The sequence below is a fragment of the Ictidomys tridecemlineatus genome, chromosome 7 (assembly GCF_052094955.1).
Source record: "Ictidomys tridecemlineatus isolate mIctTri1 chromosome 7, mIctTri1.hap1, whole genome shotgun sequence".
Lineage (NCBI taxonomy): Eukaryota > Metazoa > Chordata > Mammalia > Rodentia > Sciuridae > Ictidomys > Ictidomys tridecemlineatus.
The window spans coordinates 134,223,922-134,245,198 of NC_135483.1; the positions used below are offsets into that span (position 1 = coordinate 134,223,922).

A 21,277-nucleotide genomic window follows, 5' to 3' on the forward strand; every position below is an offset into this window, starting at 1 on the left:
TAGAAGAGGAGGAGAAGGAGGAAGAGGAGGAGGAGAAGGAGGAAGAGGAGGAGGAGGAGGAGGAGGAGGAGGAGGAGGAGGAGACACTTTAGCAGTTGCCTGTATCTTACCAGAAAACCAAACCACAAAACCAAAATGCTGGGTTTTTTTTTTAAGTGTATGAATCATTTCTTTTTCCTTTTTATTGTAAATGCCTTCTAAAGTTATTTTGGTTCTCTTGTATTGATTTCTCTCTCCCTTCAAAAACAAAAGCCATGACATCTATAGGAACTTTACTGAAACAAAAAGAGAACGGTGTATCATTACATTTAGTTCTAATTAACTAGAAAAGAAAAAAAGTCAATAAAGAAATGGGTGATTTGGCCTAGCACAGTGGCAAATGCCTATAATCCCAGTGACTCAGGGGGCTGAGACAGGAGAAACACAAGTTCAAAACCAGCCTCAGCGACTTAGCAAGGCCCTTAACAAGGCCCAAGCCCTTAGCAACTTAGTGAGAACCTGTCTCAAAATTAAAAAAGAAAAAGGGATGGGGATGTGGCTTGGTTGTCAAGCACTTCTGGGTTCAATCTCTGGTACAAAAAACAAAAAAGAAGAAAAAGGGGATGGGGAAAGGGAAGAAGAAAAGTATGAAAATGTAATGAATTTCCTGTAGTGTTTACAGGAAATTAATGTTGATAGCCAAGTGTTCCACAATTTAAGGTGACTGATTTTAATCACATTGTCAAAGGTTAGCTACCTTTTCTAATTTAAAGAAAAAAATCAGTGCAAAAATAATTGGATCTTGAGAATGTGTGCAATATTGGTACAAAGAGTGGTCTTTTATATAAATTCTAGGATTAAGCATATTGTAATAGTACTTTGGGATACGTTTTGTTGAGCCTTTAAGTATCTCTGATATGTTATACAATGAAGAAGTCCAATGTCACATGTTCTTTTCCTTGGACATACATTACACTGGGCATGGGTCACTTTGTATAATCTCTAACTTGACAGTGAATTATGGACAACAGGATATGGAATAAAAATATAGGATATAAAGTAATGTAATTTCATCAGCTCTATTTGAATCACAATTTATTGTTAATAGGCTACTGAGAACAAATAAGAACATCATCTTTGCCACTGAGAAGCAAACAAGAGTGAACAGGGGCTAGAATCTCAAATATCCTCTTTAAGGGCACACCCCCAGTGACCTAAATGACCTAACTTCCCTCTCTGAGCCTACCTATCAAAGTCCTCAACATTTCTCAGTAGTATCACTAGCTGAAGAGCAAGTCTTTAACACATACATCTTTGAATGTGTTACATCCAAACCACAGCAGTATCAAAATACACAGCTATTTTCAACTACTTGAGAGTATCTTCTGTATTTGCAAATCTGATTCATTCACAGTCAATAATTTATTGCCTATTAGTAGCTGTAATAGATGAGAGTATGGTTATGGTCTTGAGACAGTCAGGGACTATTATGGGGGTACAAAAGCCTGGGACAACAAAATAACCTCTGGGTGCAATAAACTATTAGTCCTGTAGTATGGCATGCTGCCTCTTTACCTTTGTGCTTTTTTCAACAGACTCATCATGGGACCTTGATAGAGCGACATAAGCAGGATGTTTGCACAAGATGAAATGGCTACCTGGGAAAAAACTAAATAAACTTAGTGTCACTTAATTTCAGACAATTTAAATATCACTGATTTTGGAGGTCACAGAGCTAGGCAATGCCTTATTAATTTCCACTAGCTTTGCTGTGGATAACACCTCTGATGTGTGGATTAGGATGATAAGAGTTGCTTAAGGTACTTTTTTGGAACTTGAAAGTCATGTTTGCTGAAAACACTGACTCTTTTTGTTGTTGTTCACAACAAAATTTTAAAGTTTATTTGAGAAAACAATGATTCATGAAACAGGCAACTCTAAATCAGAGGTAGTTTGGGGACTCCACCGAGTAAAAGCAAGGAGACAGCTTTTATAGTGCAAATAGGGAAGGAAAGCAAAGAAAATGTTTGATTGGTTGTGGTTATGCAGTTGCCCTATTCAGCTTATCCTGTTGGAGAGTCCCTTGTTATAAAAAACTGTAAGTTAGTTGATAGATTCTGATTGGATAGCCTTAAGTTTCAGTTTTCTTTAATAAAGGCACTTATAAGAAATAGCTCAAGCTAAGTTTTTAACACAGTCTCTTTCTTTGGACCTGCAAATGCCTAATGAGTGACTGGAATGTGACTTGTGTCTTCACATTATCTCTATACCTTTGCTGCCTTAACTTTTGGGTGAAGTTCTACTCAGCTCTGCATGTAGACATGGTGATAGCCTGTTCAAGTGGTATGCGTTTTCTTCTATCCTGATCTTTTTCAGCAATTATATTAGCCCGAGCACCTAAAGTCTTTCAATCCTACTGGAAGGCCCAGATGGAGCCACATGGCGAGGGTATTTGTACAGGATGATAGCATCAGAGTACAAGTTGACCATGAATTCCTAAGATCCATTCTCGTACACAAGAAGAAACATCTTTTGGATGTTTGAAAGTCATATGCCCCTGGCTGCTGGAAATTAACAGACTCTAGCCTACCCAAGCAGTTCATTAAGAGTTTGCTTTGTTCAGGCAGCAGCCTACTCCCTTAGTCAATGCTATCTCCCTTCAGCTGAAGCCCCAATAATCTCCTTTGGCTGAAGCCCCAATCTCTGTTGAGTAGATAAGGGTGTTTTAGGTAAGAGATGATAGAGAATGTATCGTGCCTATTTAAAGGCTTTTTGTTTGTTTGTTTGTTTTTCAGACTGTCTATTTGTAAACTCAAATCAATCACAAAAATATTTCATTCCCTCTGGGAAAGAGTTCTTTGAGGTCATATAGCAGTGGTCCACTTTATGCTTTGAATATGTAACCCTGGCTGCTCTGCAACTTATTTTTAAAGTGGAGATGTTTCTTTCTCTTCCTCTGTCCCTGCTCCTACCTAATATCTCCCCCTCCCTCATCTCAGGGGAAACAGGATTACATTTCTTCCCCATCCTAGGCAGAGTTATCTGTCCTTGTGTACACACCCACTATAGGAAGGAAGTAATCCAGACTTTGGGGATGCTTATCAGAAGATCTCAGAAATGACTGTCTCCCAAATTAACTAGCGAATTAGGACAGAAAACACATGGAATGTAGCCTTTGAGTCACCTCTTTAAAAGCCCCCTGTTCCTGCTGATGGGCAGAATCACAACCTTTGGAACAGTAGTCCCATGTGTGTTTCCTTTGCTAGCAAAACAATAAACCTTCTTTTTCCTTTTTCTCAGAACCACGTCATCATTATTGGATTGGCATCAGGGACAAGGACCAAGCTTTCCGCAACAGTAAAAACACATGAGTTTGGTGTGTCGTGTCGCTGTGTTTCTTTTAACCTATAGCAGAAACTGCAAAGCTGGAGCTATGAGTGTCCAGCCTGTCTGTAGTGGTGAAAAAACTTGGTGCTCAATGAATGAGGATGGAATATTTTTATAGCTCTGGAAGGTATTAAAATATTTGGTATAAAGTCTGTTATAATAATAGAGTTCAGTTTTTATTTCTTATTAAGGACAAACACTTAGATGAATCTAAAGTTATGATAATTCCCAGAAAATTAAAAAAAAACTAAAGTTCTAAAATTTTAAGAAATTTAGATGCTGAAGAAAAAAAGCCCTTTTCACAGAACTGGCAAGAAAGAAGCCTTTCTACATGAAAAGCAAGTTTACATAATCAAGGTGACTCTACGAACACATGAAACTAGTTTAAACATTTCAGAATTTAAAAATAGCAGTATATCTACATCATTTCTCTATGGAAGTATAATATAAGCATGTCATTTATTTGTTGCTTTATTTATTTATTTAAGATTTGAGTTTGTTTTCTAGTGAAGAGACTAAACCTAGATTTCCTTAACTCCTTTTCCTGTTTATTGATTAGATAAGCTAATATTATTCCCATGTATTATTTACAATTTTTTTTTAGGACCTGGAATTGAACTCAGGGGTACCACTAAGCTACATCCCCAGCCCTATTTTGTATTTTATTTAGGGATGGTCTCACTGAGTCACTTAGCACCTCACTATTTCTGAGTCTGGCTTTGAACTGGAGATCTCCTGCCTCAGCCTCCTGAGCTGCTGCCATTACAGGAGTGAGCCACCGTGCCAGGCTAGTGTTTACAGTTTAAGAAAAAAAAATTAAAACAATTATGTATTCAAGTTAATTGTATTATAACTCTAACAAACTTAAAAATTATCTTTTGTATCAGTTTAAACATAATTTCATATTCCTGAGTTAACTTCAATACTTAGAACTAATATTAAAACTAATTAATTACTTAGTATTATTTGGAATTCTTTTTTTTTTCTTTTTCTGGCAGTACTGGGGAGATTTAGTCCAGGGATGCTCTACCACTGAGCAACATTCTGGATCCTTTTTATTTTTATTTTGTAACAAGAGTCTCACTAAGTTGCTCAGGCTGGCTGGAATTTGTGGTCTTCTTACCTCAGTCTCTCAAGTCACTGGGATTACAGGTGTGTGCCACCAAGCCCATTTGGATAATTTTTAAGTAATGTAGAATACTGAAACACTGACCAACAATATTTATTTGTTAAAGAGTAGCTACATTTCTGGATCAAACTAGTATGCATGCTGATTTCTCTTACTTAGAAAGGAAGCCAGATTGTATTTGTGATTTTCTAAAATGCTTGGGAATGAAATTTCTCAATTACTTACCCCTCTATTATTTCTATGTAATGGCAGTTAGTTATTTTCCTTAGAGTGTAATTAATATTGGTGATGGAACCTGTACTAGGAGTAACAGTGGTAGAGCACTATGATTGTGAATCAAGATAACGGAGACTCTTCTAGCTGACAGAAGGAGAGGAAGAGTAACATCATCCTCAGGTAAAATGCCTTTTCCAAAGTGTAAGAAGATAGTGAAAAATAAACTCAAATAGATATAGACCATTGTAGGAGGTTTGTAGAGAGTAAATTTTAGTTGCTTTGGTTTGTAATTTTCTATAAATGATAACTGTGAAAACAAGCATTGTAATATCTTAAATCTTCTGCAAATTTGCTCAGGTCTGATAAGTTTGTTCATATTTTTTTTTAAATTAGAAGCTTGAGAATAAGTCTTTGCCAAATATTAAAATTATAAAAAGATAGAATTTGTTCTATTCTTTCTTAAAATTGCAAGTAAGTCTTAGAAAATTCTGTCTGCTTTTAACAGGAGGTGATAAAAAATTTTTTTTTTGTGAATTTGCTTAGGGGATAGGAATCTGTATGTCACCTTGATAGTTTTTGAAAACTTATGCTGCTGTTCTTTATTTTTAAATATCCTTTGTCATTTACAAACAAAACAAATCATAATTCTTATTTTAATTTTTTTATTTCCTCTTTTATTCATAGGTAGCCAAACAAAACTATTTACTCTTCTCAGGCATCTATAATTCTTTTTTAAGTGACCAAATGTCTACAACTAGTTTTTTTTTTTTCATTTCTAAGATCACATTCTAAAATGCAAATAATAATATTTTCAATATGTACTTTAAGTTATTTTGCTGTTTTGGAGATTTCCCAGGGCCATGGACAATTCTATTTTTTTTCTTTTACTTCATAAAAATTGGATGCTATTATTAGTTTTTGCTTGTTTTACTGTGTGTGTGTGTTGTGTGTGTATGTGTGTGTGTGTGTGTGTTACTACAGATCAAACCTAGAGCCTCACACATGCTAGGCAAGTGCTCATCATTAAGCTAAACCTCAGCTCCTCCATATTTTTTAAGGAGCTGCACACTATTATAAAATCTGCATGGCAATAAGTAGCACGCTAAGGACAATTTCTGCCTTCTCTAAATACTAGGAATATAATTATGCTATATTTTTAATGTTATCAGTAAGAATACTTTATTTATTACACCTTATATGAAGGCTTGGAGAATTGTCAATGCCCACATTGTCATAATATGTTCTTTCTCTTAAGGGAAACATTGAACAAATCTGTGTAAAGTAGTTATGAGTGACACCCCAACAGAGGGTTTTCTTCCAGTTCTGATATTGTCAGTTATAATAAGTTAACTGAAAAATTTAGTCATAACATCCACATATAGTTTCTTCTTTTCTCTCTTCCTGGTTTAAAGGCTTTGCTGTAAACTACAAACTTAAAAGAACATCTCAGAACCTTGTGAAAAAGGACTGACCGTGTGGTGGGCAGAATCTTACAAATGCTACTTTTTATTACAAAAATTCTCTTATGATCCTCAGGACTGTGAAATGATACAATAACAGGCCTGTAAATATATTGTATTATATGAGGAAGGGGAATTTGCAGGTGTAATTAAAGTTACTAATCACTTAAGAATAGTCGGATGTCTCTAACCTAATCACAGAAACCCTTTAATGGCAGAGAGTTGGACTGGGGATATAGTTTAGTGCTAGACCATTTACCCGGAGTGCAGAAGACCCTGAGTTCAATTCCCAGCACTACCTATACAAAAAAAAAAAAAAAAAAATACAATTTCTCCTGCTGGAAGCAGAAGGAAAAGTTAGGGAATAGTTAAAGTTTTAGAAGGATTTGCCTCACTGCTGGTGCTTAGAAGATGGCAGTGGGATGTGGCATGTGACAAAGGTACAGACTTCCTCCAGGAGCAGAGAACAGGCTCAAGAGTGATAGCCAGCAAAGAATCCTTTGATCCACAGTCTTGTGGAACTTCATTCTATCAATGATCCAAAGGTGCTTGTAAATGACAGTCTTTCCCAGATAGGAGCCCATGCTAGTCACCATCTTCATTTCAGCATTGTGAGATATGAGCATGGTACCTTGCTGAGTCCACTAGGACTCTTGGCACACAAATCTGTAGGTAATAGGTGGAGGTTATGGGGCAGGGGGAGGGTTGATATTTTTGTTTGTTTGTTTGTTTTGGTACCGGGGCATCCCTAGCCCTATTTTGTATTTTATTTAGAGACAGGGTCTTACAGAGTTACTTAGTACCTTGCTTTTGCTGAGGGCTTTGAACTCAAATTCTCCTGACTCAGTCTCCAGAGCAGCTGGGATTACAGGTATGTGCCATCTCACCCAGTGAGGTGGAGGTCACTGTAAGATGCTAAAACCATGGCAATGTAGCAATAGAAAACTGCTATGGCAAACTCAACCATTTACTCTTAACTATTGGTACTTCAAGATACAGGCTATGGGTTTAGGATATGGATCTTATAGTGTCACCCTTAGATAACAGTAAGATGGTTCCAGAAGCCTGACTCAGGACTTTAAATAATTTTTCAGTCTAAAAAGAACAATCTACAAAAACAGACTATTGACCTAATATCCAAGGTTTTGCCTGGTGCAGTGGTGCACACCTATAATCCCAGTGGTTGGGAGGCTGAGACAGGAGAATCACAAGTTCAAAGCCAGCATCACAAATGGCAATGTGCTAAGCAATACAGTGAGATCCTGTCTCTAGATAAAAAGTACAAAATAGTGTAGAGAATGTGACTCAATGGTTTAGTGCCCCTGTGTTCAATTCCTGGTACCCCTCCACCCAAAAAAACCCCAAAATTTTAAAAGGAGGGAAATATAACTATTGATATTAATTTTAATGTTTTTTCTAATAATATCTAAGAATTTCCTTTTTTATAGATCTCTCTCTACCCCTCAGTTTACTAGAATGTACTTTTACAAACTGAAATGAAACATGTTTTAAATGGTAAGTGAGTCTTCCCAAGGCCTCAGAATTGAAGAGCAAATACTTTCACAAGTCTTTTTTGCTCTTTTTTTTAAAAAAAATGACAATATAGTTAATCATACAGACACAATAATATGTCCCCCTTTTTACCATGGTACAATTAGATCAATTGACGGTGTACCCAAGACCACTCCTGGAAATGTCATATATGAGAAGTCTCATTTTATCAGTCTGACAAGCCTACCCTGAAGGACTAATGGTTGTACATCATTATTGAACTCTGTGTCCATAAAACAATCTCTGAAAATTGGTCTGATATGTGTTTAAGAACTTGTAGACTATAAATAACCTTACTTTCTGTTTGGCAAGCCAGAAAACTCATTATTTTTTAGAGACCTTGAGGAAAGTTTAATTTATAGACACTACAGAGTTGTATTGAGATGAATTTCTTGGGTTTTGTTCCTTAGCCTCAGACTAAAGTAGCCCAAAATCTGGAATAATAGAGGCTATCTTGAATTCTGTATGAATTGTTTGTGGAAGTTAATTTGTGGCCTGGTGGTTGTTCAACACTATTTGGCTCTCAGTGTGCTGACCTAAGTGGAGGCTGATATGGTTAATTAACACCTTGTGCTACCTTCACAGGTCAAGATAAAATGAGACAAACCTCCCTTTGTTTCCAACAATAATATTTGAGGATTTTGTTGTCATCGTTGTGTGTATATTTGTAAGCTTAAGTGAATTGGAAATGCTTTATTACTATTGAAAAGAACGAGTTTTTGAGATCTGGACTGGTGGCTGATTTTTGCAATTTCTGCAATTTTGGAACTTTATTAATGAGTTAAATCAATGTACAACACACATTTATATTATTCATTTTTTCAACTTTTTAAAGATGATATACTATCAGAAATATAATGAGATCCAGGCTCGGATTCATATTTAACTTTCTATAATTTTATTGTGCTTGATAATCTTTAACTTTGGGGTGTTATTTCAATAGAACAATCATATAATTTTTCTAAGTCATTAGTTTTTAAAATCTTAGGGGAAATAGTCTGTTAAAATTTTATGATTATCTTGTTCTTGGTCTTGGAAAATTCTCTAATGTTGAATTAGAGGAAAAGATTATATTTCTCCAAATTAACTGGTTAATTATTACTGTGTGGACATAAAACTTACTAGATTTATTGTTTGATTATTTGTTATTTCCTTACTTGTCTTAAACTTACAATAGTATTTTCAAATCAGTGAATTCACTACTAAGTCTGATACCTGTGTTTACTTATAATCATTTTTACTTTAAAAAAAAATCCCCAAAAGTGCCTGCATTGCAGCTCAGCTTAGCACAAGACACTGGGTTTAAACCCCAGCACCAAAAGAAAAGAGGATCTCCAAAGAAAATGGTTTTTGAGTGTGATATACTACCATTTAGAAACAATTACCGTTGAGTGCAAACTGGAGTCAGAGAAAGGAGAGAAAGTACCAATGACTGAGTATAGAATGTGGTTAGCAGGAGTATCATGTAGAGAATAGTACTAGTAGTGAGATTATATTTATATCTATATCTATATATATATTAGATATATAATTTAAAATATGCATATATTTGTATATATATATATATATACACACACACACACACACACACACACACATATATATATATATATATATATATATATATATATATATATACACATACATCTTTTCTTTGAAACTGGGATGTTGCTATATTGCCTGGGATTGACTTAAAATTTCTATTCTTCTGTCTTTTTCTTTCAAATAGCCAGCATTATAGGTGTACAATGCCAGTGAAAAGACTTGTTTTTTGTTTCATGTGATTTTTTCCATTTTTTTTGTTGGTGCATTACAGTTGTACATATTGGTGGAATTTGTTGTTACATATTGTACATGCACACAATATTACACTATAATTTGGCCAATGTTATTGTACAAAATTTCCCCTTTCCCTTCCTTTCCCCTCTCCTCCTCGTCCTTTCCTCTAGTCTACTGATCTCCTTTTGATTTTCATGAGATCCTCCCACCCTTTCTTTTCCTTTTTCCTCTTATATGAGAGAAAATCTGACCCTTGACCAAGAAGACATTTAAAAATAAGTTGTTTTTCATATGGCAGATTACCTAACCATTTGATATAAACTGCATATGGAAAGCAATGAAATATGTACATATCTCATTTTACCTTTGAATATCTTACAGAATGCTTTTAATTTTAGAGGATATATTGAAATCAATAATAGTATTTTAAGTGGCTTGAACACCTACATGAAATTATATTTTGTGAAATGATATTTTAATTAATTCTTCCTTTCTTATTTTGGAAATAGCTTTTATAGGGTAGAATAGTTGGTCTTGATTAGTCAATAAGCTTTCAAGAACATTGATTTTCCCAAGTGAGTCTTAGATTTCAATCTATAATTTAACTAATTGCTGAAGCATTAGCCTAATTGCTTAGCCAAGAATCTCTCTTAATTAGCTACTTACAAACAAAACAACACCAGGATATAACTCTTTATTTTTCTTTCAAAAATAGCAGTTAGATTCAGCAAAGTACAGGTTAAGTTCCTTCATCATATGACCAATGCAAGAACTGAGATTCTCTTTTATAGATTGTGTTGAACTAATCTCTTCCTAATAAACACAGTTAAAGAATCTTCCACTAAATTAAAGCAAAGATATTTTACATTGTTTTTAAGGAAACAATTTTTGTTTAGAAGCATGATATTTATTAATGGATATCCTGATTCATTCGTTTAACCTCAAATCACATGATGATATTTATATGATATATGATAAATATATCATATATCCATTAGGAAATATTTTTAAGATGTCAGTTCCTGCTTTGGATGTTGGTTGACTGGATGATTAATATGAAGGAAGTTCATCCTGAATTTCCTTGGAATCATGGAAAAAGAAGAAAGTCAATTGAACTGTGTTTATTTTTTCCACATACACATTTTTATATTTAATAGCCTCATGGTTATGTTGAGAACCAATATTTCCATCATTCTAAAAGCTTATTTTTCTTGTTCATATATCTTTTGTCAGAACGGTAAACTTCAAGACTCTGAAAAGAGTTGAAGTTCTATTCTTATTATGATCAGAGTGCAGTAGCATCTGAGGAATTGATTGGGTATGTTGGTTTTGAATGAGTCATAATATTTTAAATTCAGAACTGTTTAGGGAGGTGAGGGATGATGTCTCTGCTATTGTTGTCAAGTAGAAAATCTATTATTAAGCTGATATGCAAAGAATATTAGGATTTTATCTATCTATAATGAAGTTTTCCTGAGCCCTCTTTTACCTCAGTGAATTGAATGATTGGGATAAACAAAACTTTAATTTTCCAATTCCAGGTATAGCTTAAGTTTATTCAGCTTTTTTATAGTGAAAACAATTTAAGGAAACATTTAGTCAATTCAGAGGTCAACTCTTTATTAGGACTATCTGTTCTGTGCCTGCCTCCTTCAAAGAAACAATAAGATGGACTGTTTAAGATGCTCATTGAAGGAGCAAATGCCTCTTAGTCTTTGTGTTGGTCTTGGATTTGCAACTATTGATAACCTTAACTTGTCTATTCTATTGATATCCTTAACTGTTGGTATCCTTCACTTTTCAAGTTTCTTGCTGTGATAATGAATGAAATCTACGGCTAGGAAATGGTGGTCTGTTTGTCTTAACTAAGTCAGAACCTAATTATTTTTCCTTTCACTACAACCTGTCTTTGGTCTTGGTTGGCACTGTAGATCCTGCATTTGCTCTGGGCCTGTCTCCCTTTTGCTCCCAGGTGCTCACCTGGAAATATTTGGCTGTAGGAGGACTTTAATCTCTGCATTGTAACCACCTTAGGTGAGCACCCAGCTAATCTCTGAAATGTCAGTAGTTCCTCCTTCAAATAGGTGAGAACTTTTGGAAGCTTTTGTGCTATGCACAGGCTTTGTGGAACCTCAAATACTACCCACAGAGTAACTGTAAAACCTCTTCCCTCCACTTCCCCAACACTGTTATAACCCTCCTCCTCTTGCCCCAATGTCGTTGAGAGACTGGTTCATGGTAACCTACTTCCAGAGTATCAAGTAGGAGATGGAACCAAAGCTTTTCCAGTTATTGGTTTTCCTCTCAACTTGATTAATACTTCACTCTCAGGAGTGTAGGCAGAACATCATCTATATCTAAAGGGCTTTTTTCTCTTTTTTTCCCCCCCACCATCACCTGTTCTGGAAGGGAAAACCTTTCTTCTTCCTCTATGAAAGAACTTATAGATTGCATATCAAGGATTTCATCTTCTTTATTTATCTTTATCTATCATAAAACCCTGCTATTTAATCAACCTGAAATTGTTCTTAATACCCTTAATGGTGCCAAAAAAAAAAAATTGAAACTTGTGTGTGTGGGGTCCTCAGTATTCAACCCGAGTACCTTGCATGCTAGGCTAGGGTGTTAACCTGAGTTACATATCCAGCCCTGGAAACATTTTTTTTTTATTATTGTTGTTGTTTCAAAACAAATCTTGATAGTGAAACCTACTGACTACCTGTATATTGAAAAGTTATATTTGGTTTCAAATGTTATTTTTTTTCTCTTTTCTCCTCCCTCCCTCCATCTCTTCCTTCTTTCCTCGTTCCCTCTTCTCTCTCTCTCTTTGCTGTAATCATAGGTATCTAGGAAGCAAATGGATGCCTCTGAGAACACCTATTCTTTCATTTAGCAAAATTCTATTGAGTGTATCTTATATGCTTGGCAGTTTCAGGTGCTTATGTGCTGGTGGTAAAGGCAAACAATAAATGAGAGAGAAAAATAAAGTATAATAAAATAATAAATGCCAAGGAGAAGAATGCAACCAAAAAAAAAAAAAGGCGATTGGAAATGTTGGAGGGGGTTCTGAGATATATATAAATATATATATATATATATATATATATATATATATATATATATATATATATATATATATTTTGTGTGTGTGTGAGGGAGGCCTCACTAGCACATGACTTTTAAGAAAAATCTTAAGGAACTAAGGGAATTAGTCATCCAATATATGGGGAACAATCATTTCAGGTAAAGAAAATTAGCAAGGACAAAGGCTTAAGAGCAGAAAATGTGTTTGTTTGGACAAGAAAGGAGTAAGAGATGCACTTAGGCAGGTAGCAAGGAATGCTGTGCAGTGTCAGCCAGAGTGGAGGCCAACTTACTGTTTCTTCCAGAGTACCACTCCCCCATTCCTAGCTTCAGTTCATTGAGACTGTACTCCTAAATTAACCACTTTACTTAATTAAGGCTTTATCAGAGGCTCTGCTTTATGCAGAATCCATAACAACATTTTTTTTTGTATTTTCTACTGTTTCAGAGGCACAAAATTAGTTTATATACCTAAGCATCCAGAAAATTGGCAGATGACAGACTCTCCATAAATATGTATTGAAGTGGATGTAATTTGTTCGCCAATAAATAGTTAAAGATTAGAAATTTGGAATTTCAACAGAAAAATCCAACTATCAAAATATAGATTATCTCATAGGTCACTGAACTAGGCTATCGGAAGTTCAAACTGAGTAGCAATAGAGAATGGTGTCAAAGGGCCTGTATTCAGGGGGCAGACTGCTTACATTGTATGTCACTTGCTAGCTGTATAAATTTGGAAATGTCCTTAAGCTCTCTGTGTCTCAATTTCTTTGTCTCTAAAATGGGAATAATAATAATAATAATAATCTGAAACTTAAAGGATTGTGAGGATTAAATCAGTTCATAGAACATTCACATTTAGAGGACATACATGGATATAAGTTCAACATACATGTTTTTTATACTTATTTTTATTTTTAACTTCTACCTTAGCATGGTGGAGACCCAGCATCAAATTAAAATGAGTAGGTATTGACAGAGTTTAAAGAAATCTATTTTTGTATATTTTAATTGAAATAATATTTAATAAACAAACAATATATAAATATATAAAGTCCTATTATCACAGCCCAAAATTTCATTTTATGTCACTTGATTAAAATTTGTTTGCTAAAAATATTAGCCTTTATAAATGCATGAATAAATCTATGATGAATATTAAAATGTCATCATATATTAGCTTATCCTTGGGCCCCAATGAAAGATGTAGACACACCAATTTATCTTGCTATTGTTACACTTATGGACAAAGCATCAAAATAAGTCTCAAAATTCTGAAATGTCATCATTTGTGAAGTTGAGATTGCCGTGCTTAAGCCACCATGTTTGGGAGAAAATTAAACATGTTTGTGGAGGGGGCTAGCACAGGCCCTGGCATGTAGCTGAAGATCAATAGCACTAATTGAAATCAGTGTTAATAGGAAGAGCACTGACATAATCCTATGAACATCCCACACTACCCCTGAGTTTGGTGCTATGATTTTCTTTAAGAGAATCCAAACACAGTTGCAGACTTACAAATATTTCATTAGTACTTGGTAAGTGGAACTCACTTTCATGAAAATAAATGTCCCAGAAATAGATGTTAGAAATGGAAAGCTTTTCATTAGCCACAACAGCACTAATTACAGGATTATTTCAGCATTTTAATTTGTAATTTAATTTCTTAGGTTGTAATGAGAACTACCAAAAGCAACCTAATCCAGGTTCTTTGAATTCTTTTCCTTGGCATTATGTTCTGAGCAAATGGTTTAATATGCAAGCTTTTGGAAAGTATGATACCTTGGTCCAGACACTACCTGTGTTTCACAATTTTTAAACTTATACCACAGGCTAAGTGTGACTTACAAGCTAATAAAGATAAGGTGACGAAGAGAACACTAGACTTAATGTTAAAAATTAATCTCTGAGTGACCTTGACTTACCCCTTACTTTTTAACTCCATAGAACACATGGTAACGGGAATTGGGCAGGAAATTATTCCAGAGATCTCCTATTTCCTTCGTCGGTATTTATGCCAATGAACTGTACAAGAAAGGTCCCATATACATGCAAGTCATTATTTAGTCAACAGTTGGGGGCCTCAGAATTAGAATCAAAGACTAGCATAGTACTTCCATTATTTGAAGGAGGAAGGAGAACCAGTGAATTTTATTCTAGATAGCTGCCAACTTGAGGATGCACCACAAAGAAACCTTTGCTATTATAAGGCTATTTTTTGGATATCATTACATAACCAACTATTACTTTTACTGTTTCTAGAATTAGTGCCATAAGCTCATGGGACCTTGTAACTATAACAGGTAATAAAGTTCAAAAAGATGAACAAAACAAAACTAATAGCCCTCTAATAGGAGTTAATTTACAGCCACTTTGACTCCTGGAACTATTTAGTCCTAATCACATACTGCATGCGGGATACTGCAGCAGAATAAAATTGTGCATTTTTGCATTGATACGAATTAAGTGCCTTAGGCACAGAGAGTATCAAATTGAAGGCTTTCACAAATTTTTGTGACTTCATTTAGGGGAAAATTGATTGCCTATAAAGTAAACTGAAATACTGGAGGAAAATACATGAAACCTCTTTAAAAGGGTCTCTGAGCCTTAAAGTGAACTTACATTTTACATGAAATAATACTGAATAATTACTGAAAGCAATTGTATCTGCAAATAACTTTTGCTAAAATCATTTCAGGAGTAATTCTTCAGAAGGAATACTTCTAGAGTATAACTTTTCTGTCCTGCCACCTTGAGAATAGATTTACACAATTTGAAGTTATATAAAATACCAAAACCTAAATGACCAAAAGTCTGAGAAAAGAAATGAAAGCACCAAGTTAATTCTAGACTGTTTGAGATTATCATTTTTCAAAGGTGTTTCCTGCCAGTTTCAAATGTCTTGTGCTAAAAATGATAGCAACCAACTTTGTCAATAGGCCATTTATGTCCCTTACTCTGTTCTTCTCAAAGTAACAGTGTCTTGATTCCAGCAGTGATTCCCCAGCTTGCCTAGTGATGGATTTCCATTGTGACTGTTAGCAGCTGAAACTGAGCCCAGAGCCTCTGAGGTCAGTTAACTCATCTCTCTGCCTCTAGAAAGGGTAAACTGTATCCAAACATTTCCTGATGAATAATTTTGCTTTCTAATCAGAGCAGAAAAAGTAAGGAGTGTGAATTTCTTCCAGAAACCCATTTGCATACTTTCAGACCATTTCTAAGCTAATGCACTGCAACAGCAAATACAAGTTCTGAAATAGATGTGGGCGGGACCTTCCACACAGAGTAGGACACACCTGACATTAGGTATGTGACAAGATAGATTTTCTAACTGCCCTGAGAAAATTCTTTTTATGAATTAAACAACCCCAAAGAATATAAGAAATTGCTAAATCTATTTTATGTTAATCAACATTTCTACTCTCAGTATTTTTCTATATCTCCTCACTTTCAACTTCCCTCTCCATTCTTTCCTTTCACTTTTTTTTCCCCCTTTGAGGTTCTTTTTCTCCCTAGCCGGTTCCTACCCTCCACGATGGGTAATGACCTATTCAAAGTTTAGCTCACTAGCTTGGTGTCACCTTTGCCCTGACCTTTTATAATTTATGAAATATCAAATTCTGTAATTGATGCTTCAGTAATGACTCCTGAACCAGCCACACTTTTCCCTTCTATTCTAACATTGTATTTCAGCTTTTTATGGCTTACTTGGATGTCAGTCAGACCCTACGACTCTTCTGGCTTTTGTTTCTCTCTAGCACCCACGGATGTCTCAAGTACTGCTGCCAGAGTGGTCTTGAAATAAAGCACAGTTCAGATTTCATCCTGCACCAAAAGCTTTGATGTTTCCACTCTATCTGAAGAACAGCTTCCAAAATCCTCCATGTGGTTCTTATACCTCTCTCTTCCATCACTGCCACTGGCCAATTGTGACCTATCACCTAACATGCTTGCTGAACTATACAGAATTCCTTAACACTCAGTAAATTTCCTGGGGTAATGTTTTCTTAATTTCTTATCTTTGCAATGTTATGCCCTTCATATGAAATTTTATTTTCCCAATACTTACCTATTAAAATCTAATTCCTTCCTTCCTAATAAATTAGCTAATTCATCAACCAACCAAGCAACAATAGCAGCAGTTCCACTTCACTGTGCATTCCTTACGTGTCAGGACCACACTGAATGTCTAAGTACATAGTCTCTAATCCCCACCAAACACCCACCAGGAAGTTGTTATCATCACTGTTTCACAGGTGAAGAAGCTGATATTTGGGGATGTCAGTAACTTTTATCTTAGGTTGTACAGATAAGTGAGATATACAGTACATTTAAGCATATCTTGGTAGTTACCAATCTAATTATCTTCCTCCTTTTTTTTTTCCCACAGAAATCTGATTTTTTTTCTTGCAATAAGTATGTAACAGTTTGATCAAATAAAACATTCCCAAAACAAAATTAAAAATCCCCTATGTGTCCCAGCCTCCTTTAGGGCAGGGAATACGTGGCCTTATGACAGCTTTAGACAAGGGGATGAACATAGCAGTTTGTTGGAGATATGTGGTGCAACTTTTATTGTCTCGTTCTTGGTGCTCCCTGCCTCTTTCCCACCCTTTTTTCTGTTCTATAGGAAGCAGTGCTGAAGCAGAAACCATCTTAAGACTATGAGTAGAGAAACAAACATTAAGGAAAGTAGAGCAAAACCCATCATTTGGGTGATGGGACTAAAATTCAACGTGGTTGACCTGTACACTGAGTCCCTTGTTGGTGCATGACAGTTACTTCTGCCATATCTTGATGTTTCTTTTGACTACCTAGCATTACTGCTTCCTTCCTTTAAAAAAAAAAAAATAACCCTCACCCGAATCCCTACCCCAGCAAAACATTCTTTTTTCTCTGGGCTTTCATAAAATTCTGTGTTACTATTATGGCCCTTATGACCTCTTCTTTTAATTTGGAATTAATTTTTTTTTTTTGTAGCTGTAGATGGACAGATGCCTTTGTTTGTTTATTTTTATGTGGTGCTAAGGATTGAACACAGTGCCTTACACATGCTAGGCAAGTGCTCTGCCACTGAACTACAACCTGAGTCCTAATTTGGAATTTTAAATGCAGATTGAGAATTCCTTCAGGATACAGTTTATGACTTCCTTCCTTCTATATTCATAAACCTGTAAATGAATGTTTACTGCGCCTAGCACAAGTTTTTCCCCTTCTGCTCAGACTCACTTTTCCCTTGTTTTTCTACATGCCACCATGGAAGCTCTTGAGACTGCCACTCTGCAAGCAGCTGTGGCTGTGTCCTCTGTCCCAGACATGAGACAGCTTCAGTTTCCTCATTTCCTGTGATTGATGGTTGAAATGTGAATTTCCTTTAGGGAAAGCCCAAGTCTTTACTAGTGAACCCCTTACCAGTCTATCACAAAATAGCTCAAATCGTATTTGAGTTATTCTGATAATAACAGAAACTTTGTTTTATGAATGCAGTCATGATTATTGTCTAGTATAGTGGGTAGAGTATATTTTGGATATTTTACATTGAGTTCCAATAGCTGGTGAATTTTCTCAACAATACTGTAACGTTGCTATTGCCAATTTTGTCAAATGCTGTTGACACTGAGATGTCATGAGTTATCACAAGTAAATGAAAATTTAAAATATAGTGATTCAAGTAGGTTGTTAAATTGATAAACTCTTTAGGTATTTTGTTGAGAAGGAAGGGAGTAGGTATCAGAACTAACTTTGGAAGTTAATGGAATGTCAGAAATCAGGTTTATACTAAATCACTAAACATGAAGGGGAAAAAAAGTGAAATGGGAGAGAAATAAGAGCAAAAGGATAAATTAATAAAGAAAGAGGAGATAAGAAGAGAAAGATCTTTCCAGCATAGAATACAAATTGGTATAAGTGATTTCTGTCAATATTTAATTGAAGTCATTTGAGTGACATCCTTGTATTTTCATACAGTATATATGTATGTACTATATGCTCTGTATGCTCTGTGCTCATGGGTAGAAAGAAAGATCAAGAAGTGTGTTTTGAGGAGAAGTTGTTTAGTGATTAAGTGGGAAGTAGTAAAAATTAAATTTTTTTATACATAGGAGCAACTTAAGTAAACCAGGTTCTTTTAAACAGTGCTTATGTTCTATACCATATGAATTTTTCTCAGCTTCTTGTGTATTAGTTGGTTTAAAATATTATAACATTTTTCATAAATTATTATTAACCTCAAACTAGGGTGGGCTTTTATAATATAGTTTAATTTTAAGCATATGTAGTAGAAATTTATGCAATATTTATCAATTTTCATCTCTTCAGAATGGTACTTTGTGCATGAGCTCCATGGTATGAAGAGGACACAACTTGAAACTGCACAGCTATTTGTCCTTGGAATTCGGACACCAAGAGCTGCCAACTCTCCCTGACAGAGGAGTTTGCTCCACTCTTTTTTGGCTTCCAGTACAGAAGACAGGGCTGTATCTTGTCTCTTTAACACTTAAGCCAGTTCTAGTTCTTTCCTTTGAGGACAGGACAGTCATTTGATCTTTTCCTGGAATCTTAACATGATAGAATAGATACTAACAAGAAAGCAACTAGTGAAAAGAAATTGAGGAATGCAATTTGTTTGTTTATTCATTTATATTCTCCCTGTGTGGCCCGGGCTGGCCTCAAATTTCTAGGCTTACTCAATCCTTCTGCCTCAGCCTCCTTTTTAGTTGGAACTGCAGGTGCATACACTGTGTCCTACTAGGAATGTATTTTAATGATGACATTAATACATAAATGTATAAAAATAAATAAAGGCATTCTGTCCATCATAATGACTGTTGATTGACATTTAAACTTTTCTGATTGGCTACATGTAAATGTGATAAACTCTTTACATTCTTTTCAATCCTAGCATATTTTTGAGGCCAGTTATTGAAAATTAGAATATTTACTTTGTATTTTTTTATATCTTTGGAATGTACCAATTACCATAAAAAGAATAACTGATTTTGTTAAGATTTAATTAGTGATGTGACATCTTATGTTGTCGTAGGCAGTTTATGATCAATTCTCTGTGCTCTTGGGTATGGAGAAAAAGCTCAAGGTATGTCTTTGAAGTTACATTTTCTAGTAGTTAAGGTAGAATGAGAAGTTGGATGCATCTGTGTGTTTCAAAAGGATGTATTCATTCTCTCCCTCTCTCTCCATGCCTTTTCTTGTTTCATGCTAGCAGAGAGTCCCAGATTACACAGCTTGCTCTTTCCTCCTTGGTAAGTGTCCTTGGCAGTTCTCATTGCCTCCTTCCTACCTCTCTCAAGCTCTGCTATTGTAGAATTGATGTTAAATGTTTACTTGATCTTGTATGGTTCCAGTCAAACAAAGTGAGACGTATCTCGTTTACAATACTGAATTCTCTCCTAGCCCTGACACTACTATGAAGTGCACAAGAATGATATAGGGCAGATATATTTATAGTAATTAATATAAACTATCTTATTTTTGACACTTCTCTGTTATTTTTCCAGCAAAAATAATGCTGTTAATTTTATAACAGAATTTTAGCATTGTTTAAAATTATCTTGAAAGCTCATGGTAGATAAAGCATCCAAGAGAGTTTTTCTTCCCTTTCAATATCTATGTAATACTGCAAATAGTGGACCCTGGTCTTTGCCAGTGTGTTCCACTTTCTGCACTTTACAAATATCACCAATATATGAATACAACTATGAATATTATTCAGTGTTTAGCCAGGGAAATGGAACTCACTCTCAATCTTTCAAGTAGTAGGAATAATTAAATACTGGGAAATTATCACTGAGGTGATAGTAAGCAGAGGAGCTAGATGAAAGGGTTAGGCAGCCTGGGAACCACACATCACGAAGTTATAATTCCTCTTGGACTGGAGGGACATTAGATGAATATGTGATTTCTATAAACCAGAAACTGGACTTAGGTGGAGCTGGAACTATAATGATGGGGTCTGAAGTTGCTGGGGAAAGTTGAGGGGTGGGGGATGCTGCCTAGAAGGAGCTGGGACTGTGAAGGATCCATGGGGACCACCAGAGATTCCCTAAGGCACAAGGAGAGAAAGGAAGAAGTACTCAAACTTCTCCCTATGAGGAAAAATCTGTTAGGAAAAAAAAAAAAACTACTTGTATCTTTTAAAGACTCTGTGTTTCGACTCTGTGGGCAGGAATCAGCCATGAACTAAACTGAATTTTGCTGAATGAAGACATTCATAGTGTGGCAAGACCAGAGTCAGTAAGCAGAAAGAATCTGAACACAGACCTTATTGACCAAGGCTGATTCTTCCAATTCTTCTTTTTACATTATACCTTAATGCTTTGTGCAGATTTTGAAGAGCTACAATAAGTGTCCTTCTATTTACTCTATAACAGAGACTAGAGTGAATAATAATAGTTCATATTTATTCATATTTTCATGTGAAAAACTTTCTTCTAAGAGCTTTATACGTATTATTTTAATTCTCAAAACAATCTTATGTGCTACTATTAGCCCACTTTCTAGAAGAGAGATTATCTAATAGGCATTCGGTTATATACAAATGACACAGCTATATTTTGGGCTACAAGAAGTGACCTTAATAACTGGCTCTGCTATGTGACTATTGCCCTAAAGACAGTTTTCAGGATAAACACTTGAAAAATAAAACCCTGTTTTCCCATGGATATAATCCATA

At 35.2% G+C, this 21,277-nt stretch overlaps 1 long non-coding RNA gene across 1 annotated transcript; it reads left to right on the forward strand.

The window, feature by feature from the left end:
• The first annotated feature begins 37 nt into the window (after nucleotides 1-37).
• LOC144365555 (uncharacterized) lies at nucleotides 38-19,409 on the forward strand. The gene is made up of 2 exons (XR_013424113.1): nucleotides 38-4,891; nucleotides 18,907-19,409. It is a non-coding gene; the product is annotated as an uncharacterized LOC144365555 (long non-coding RNA).
• The last annotated feature ends 1,868 nt before the right edge of the window (nucleotides 19,410-21,277 follow it).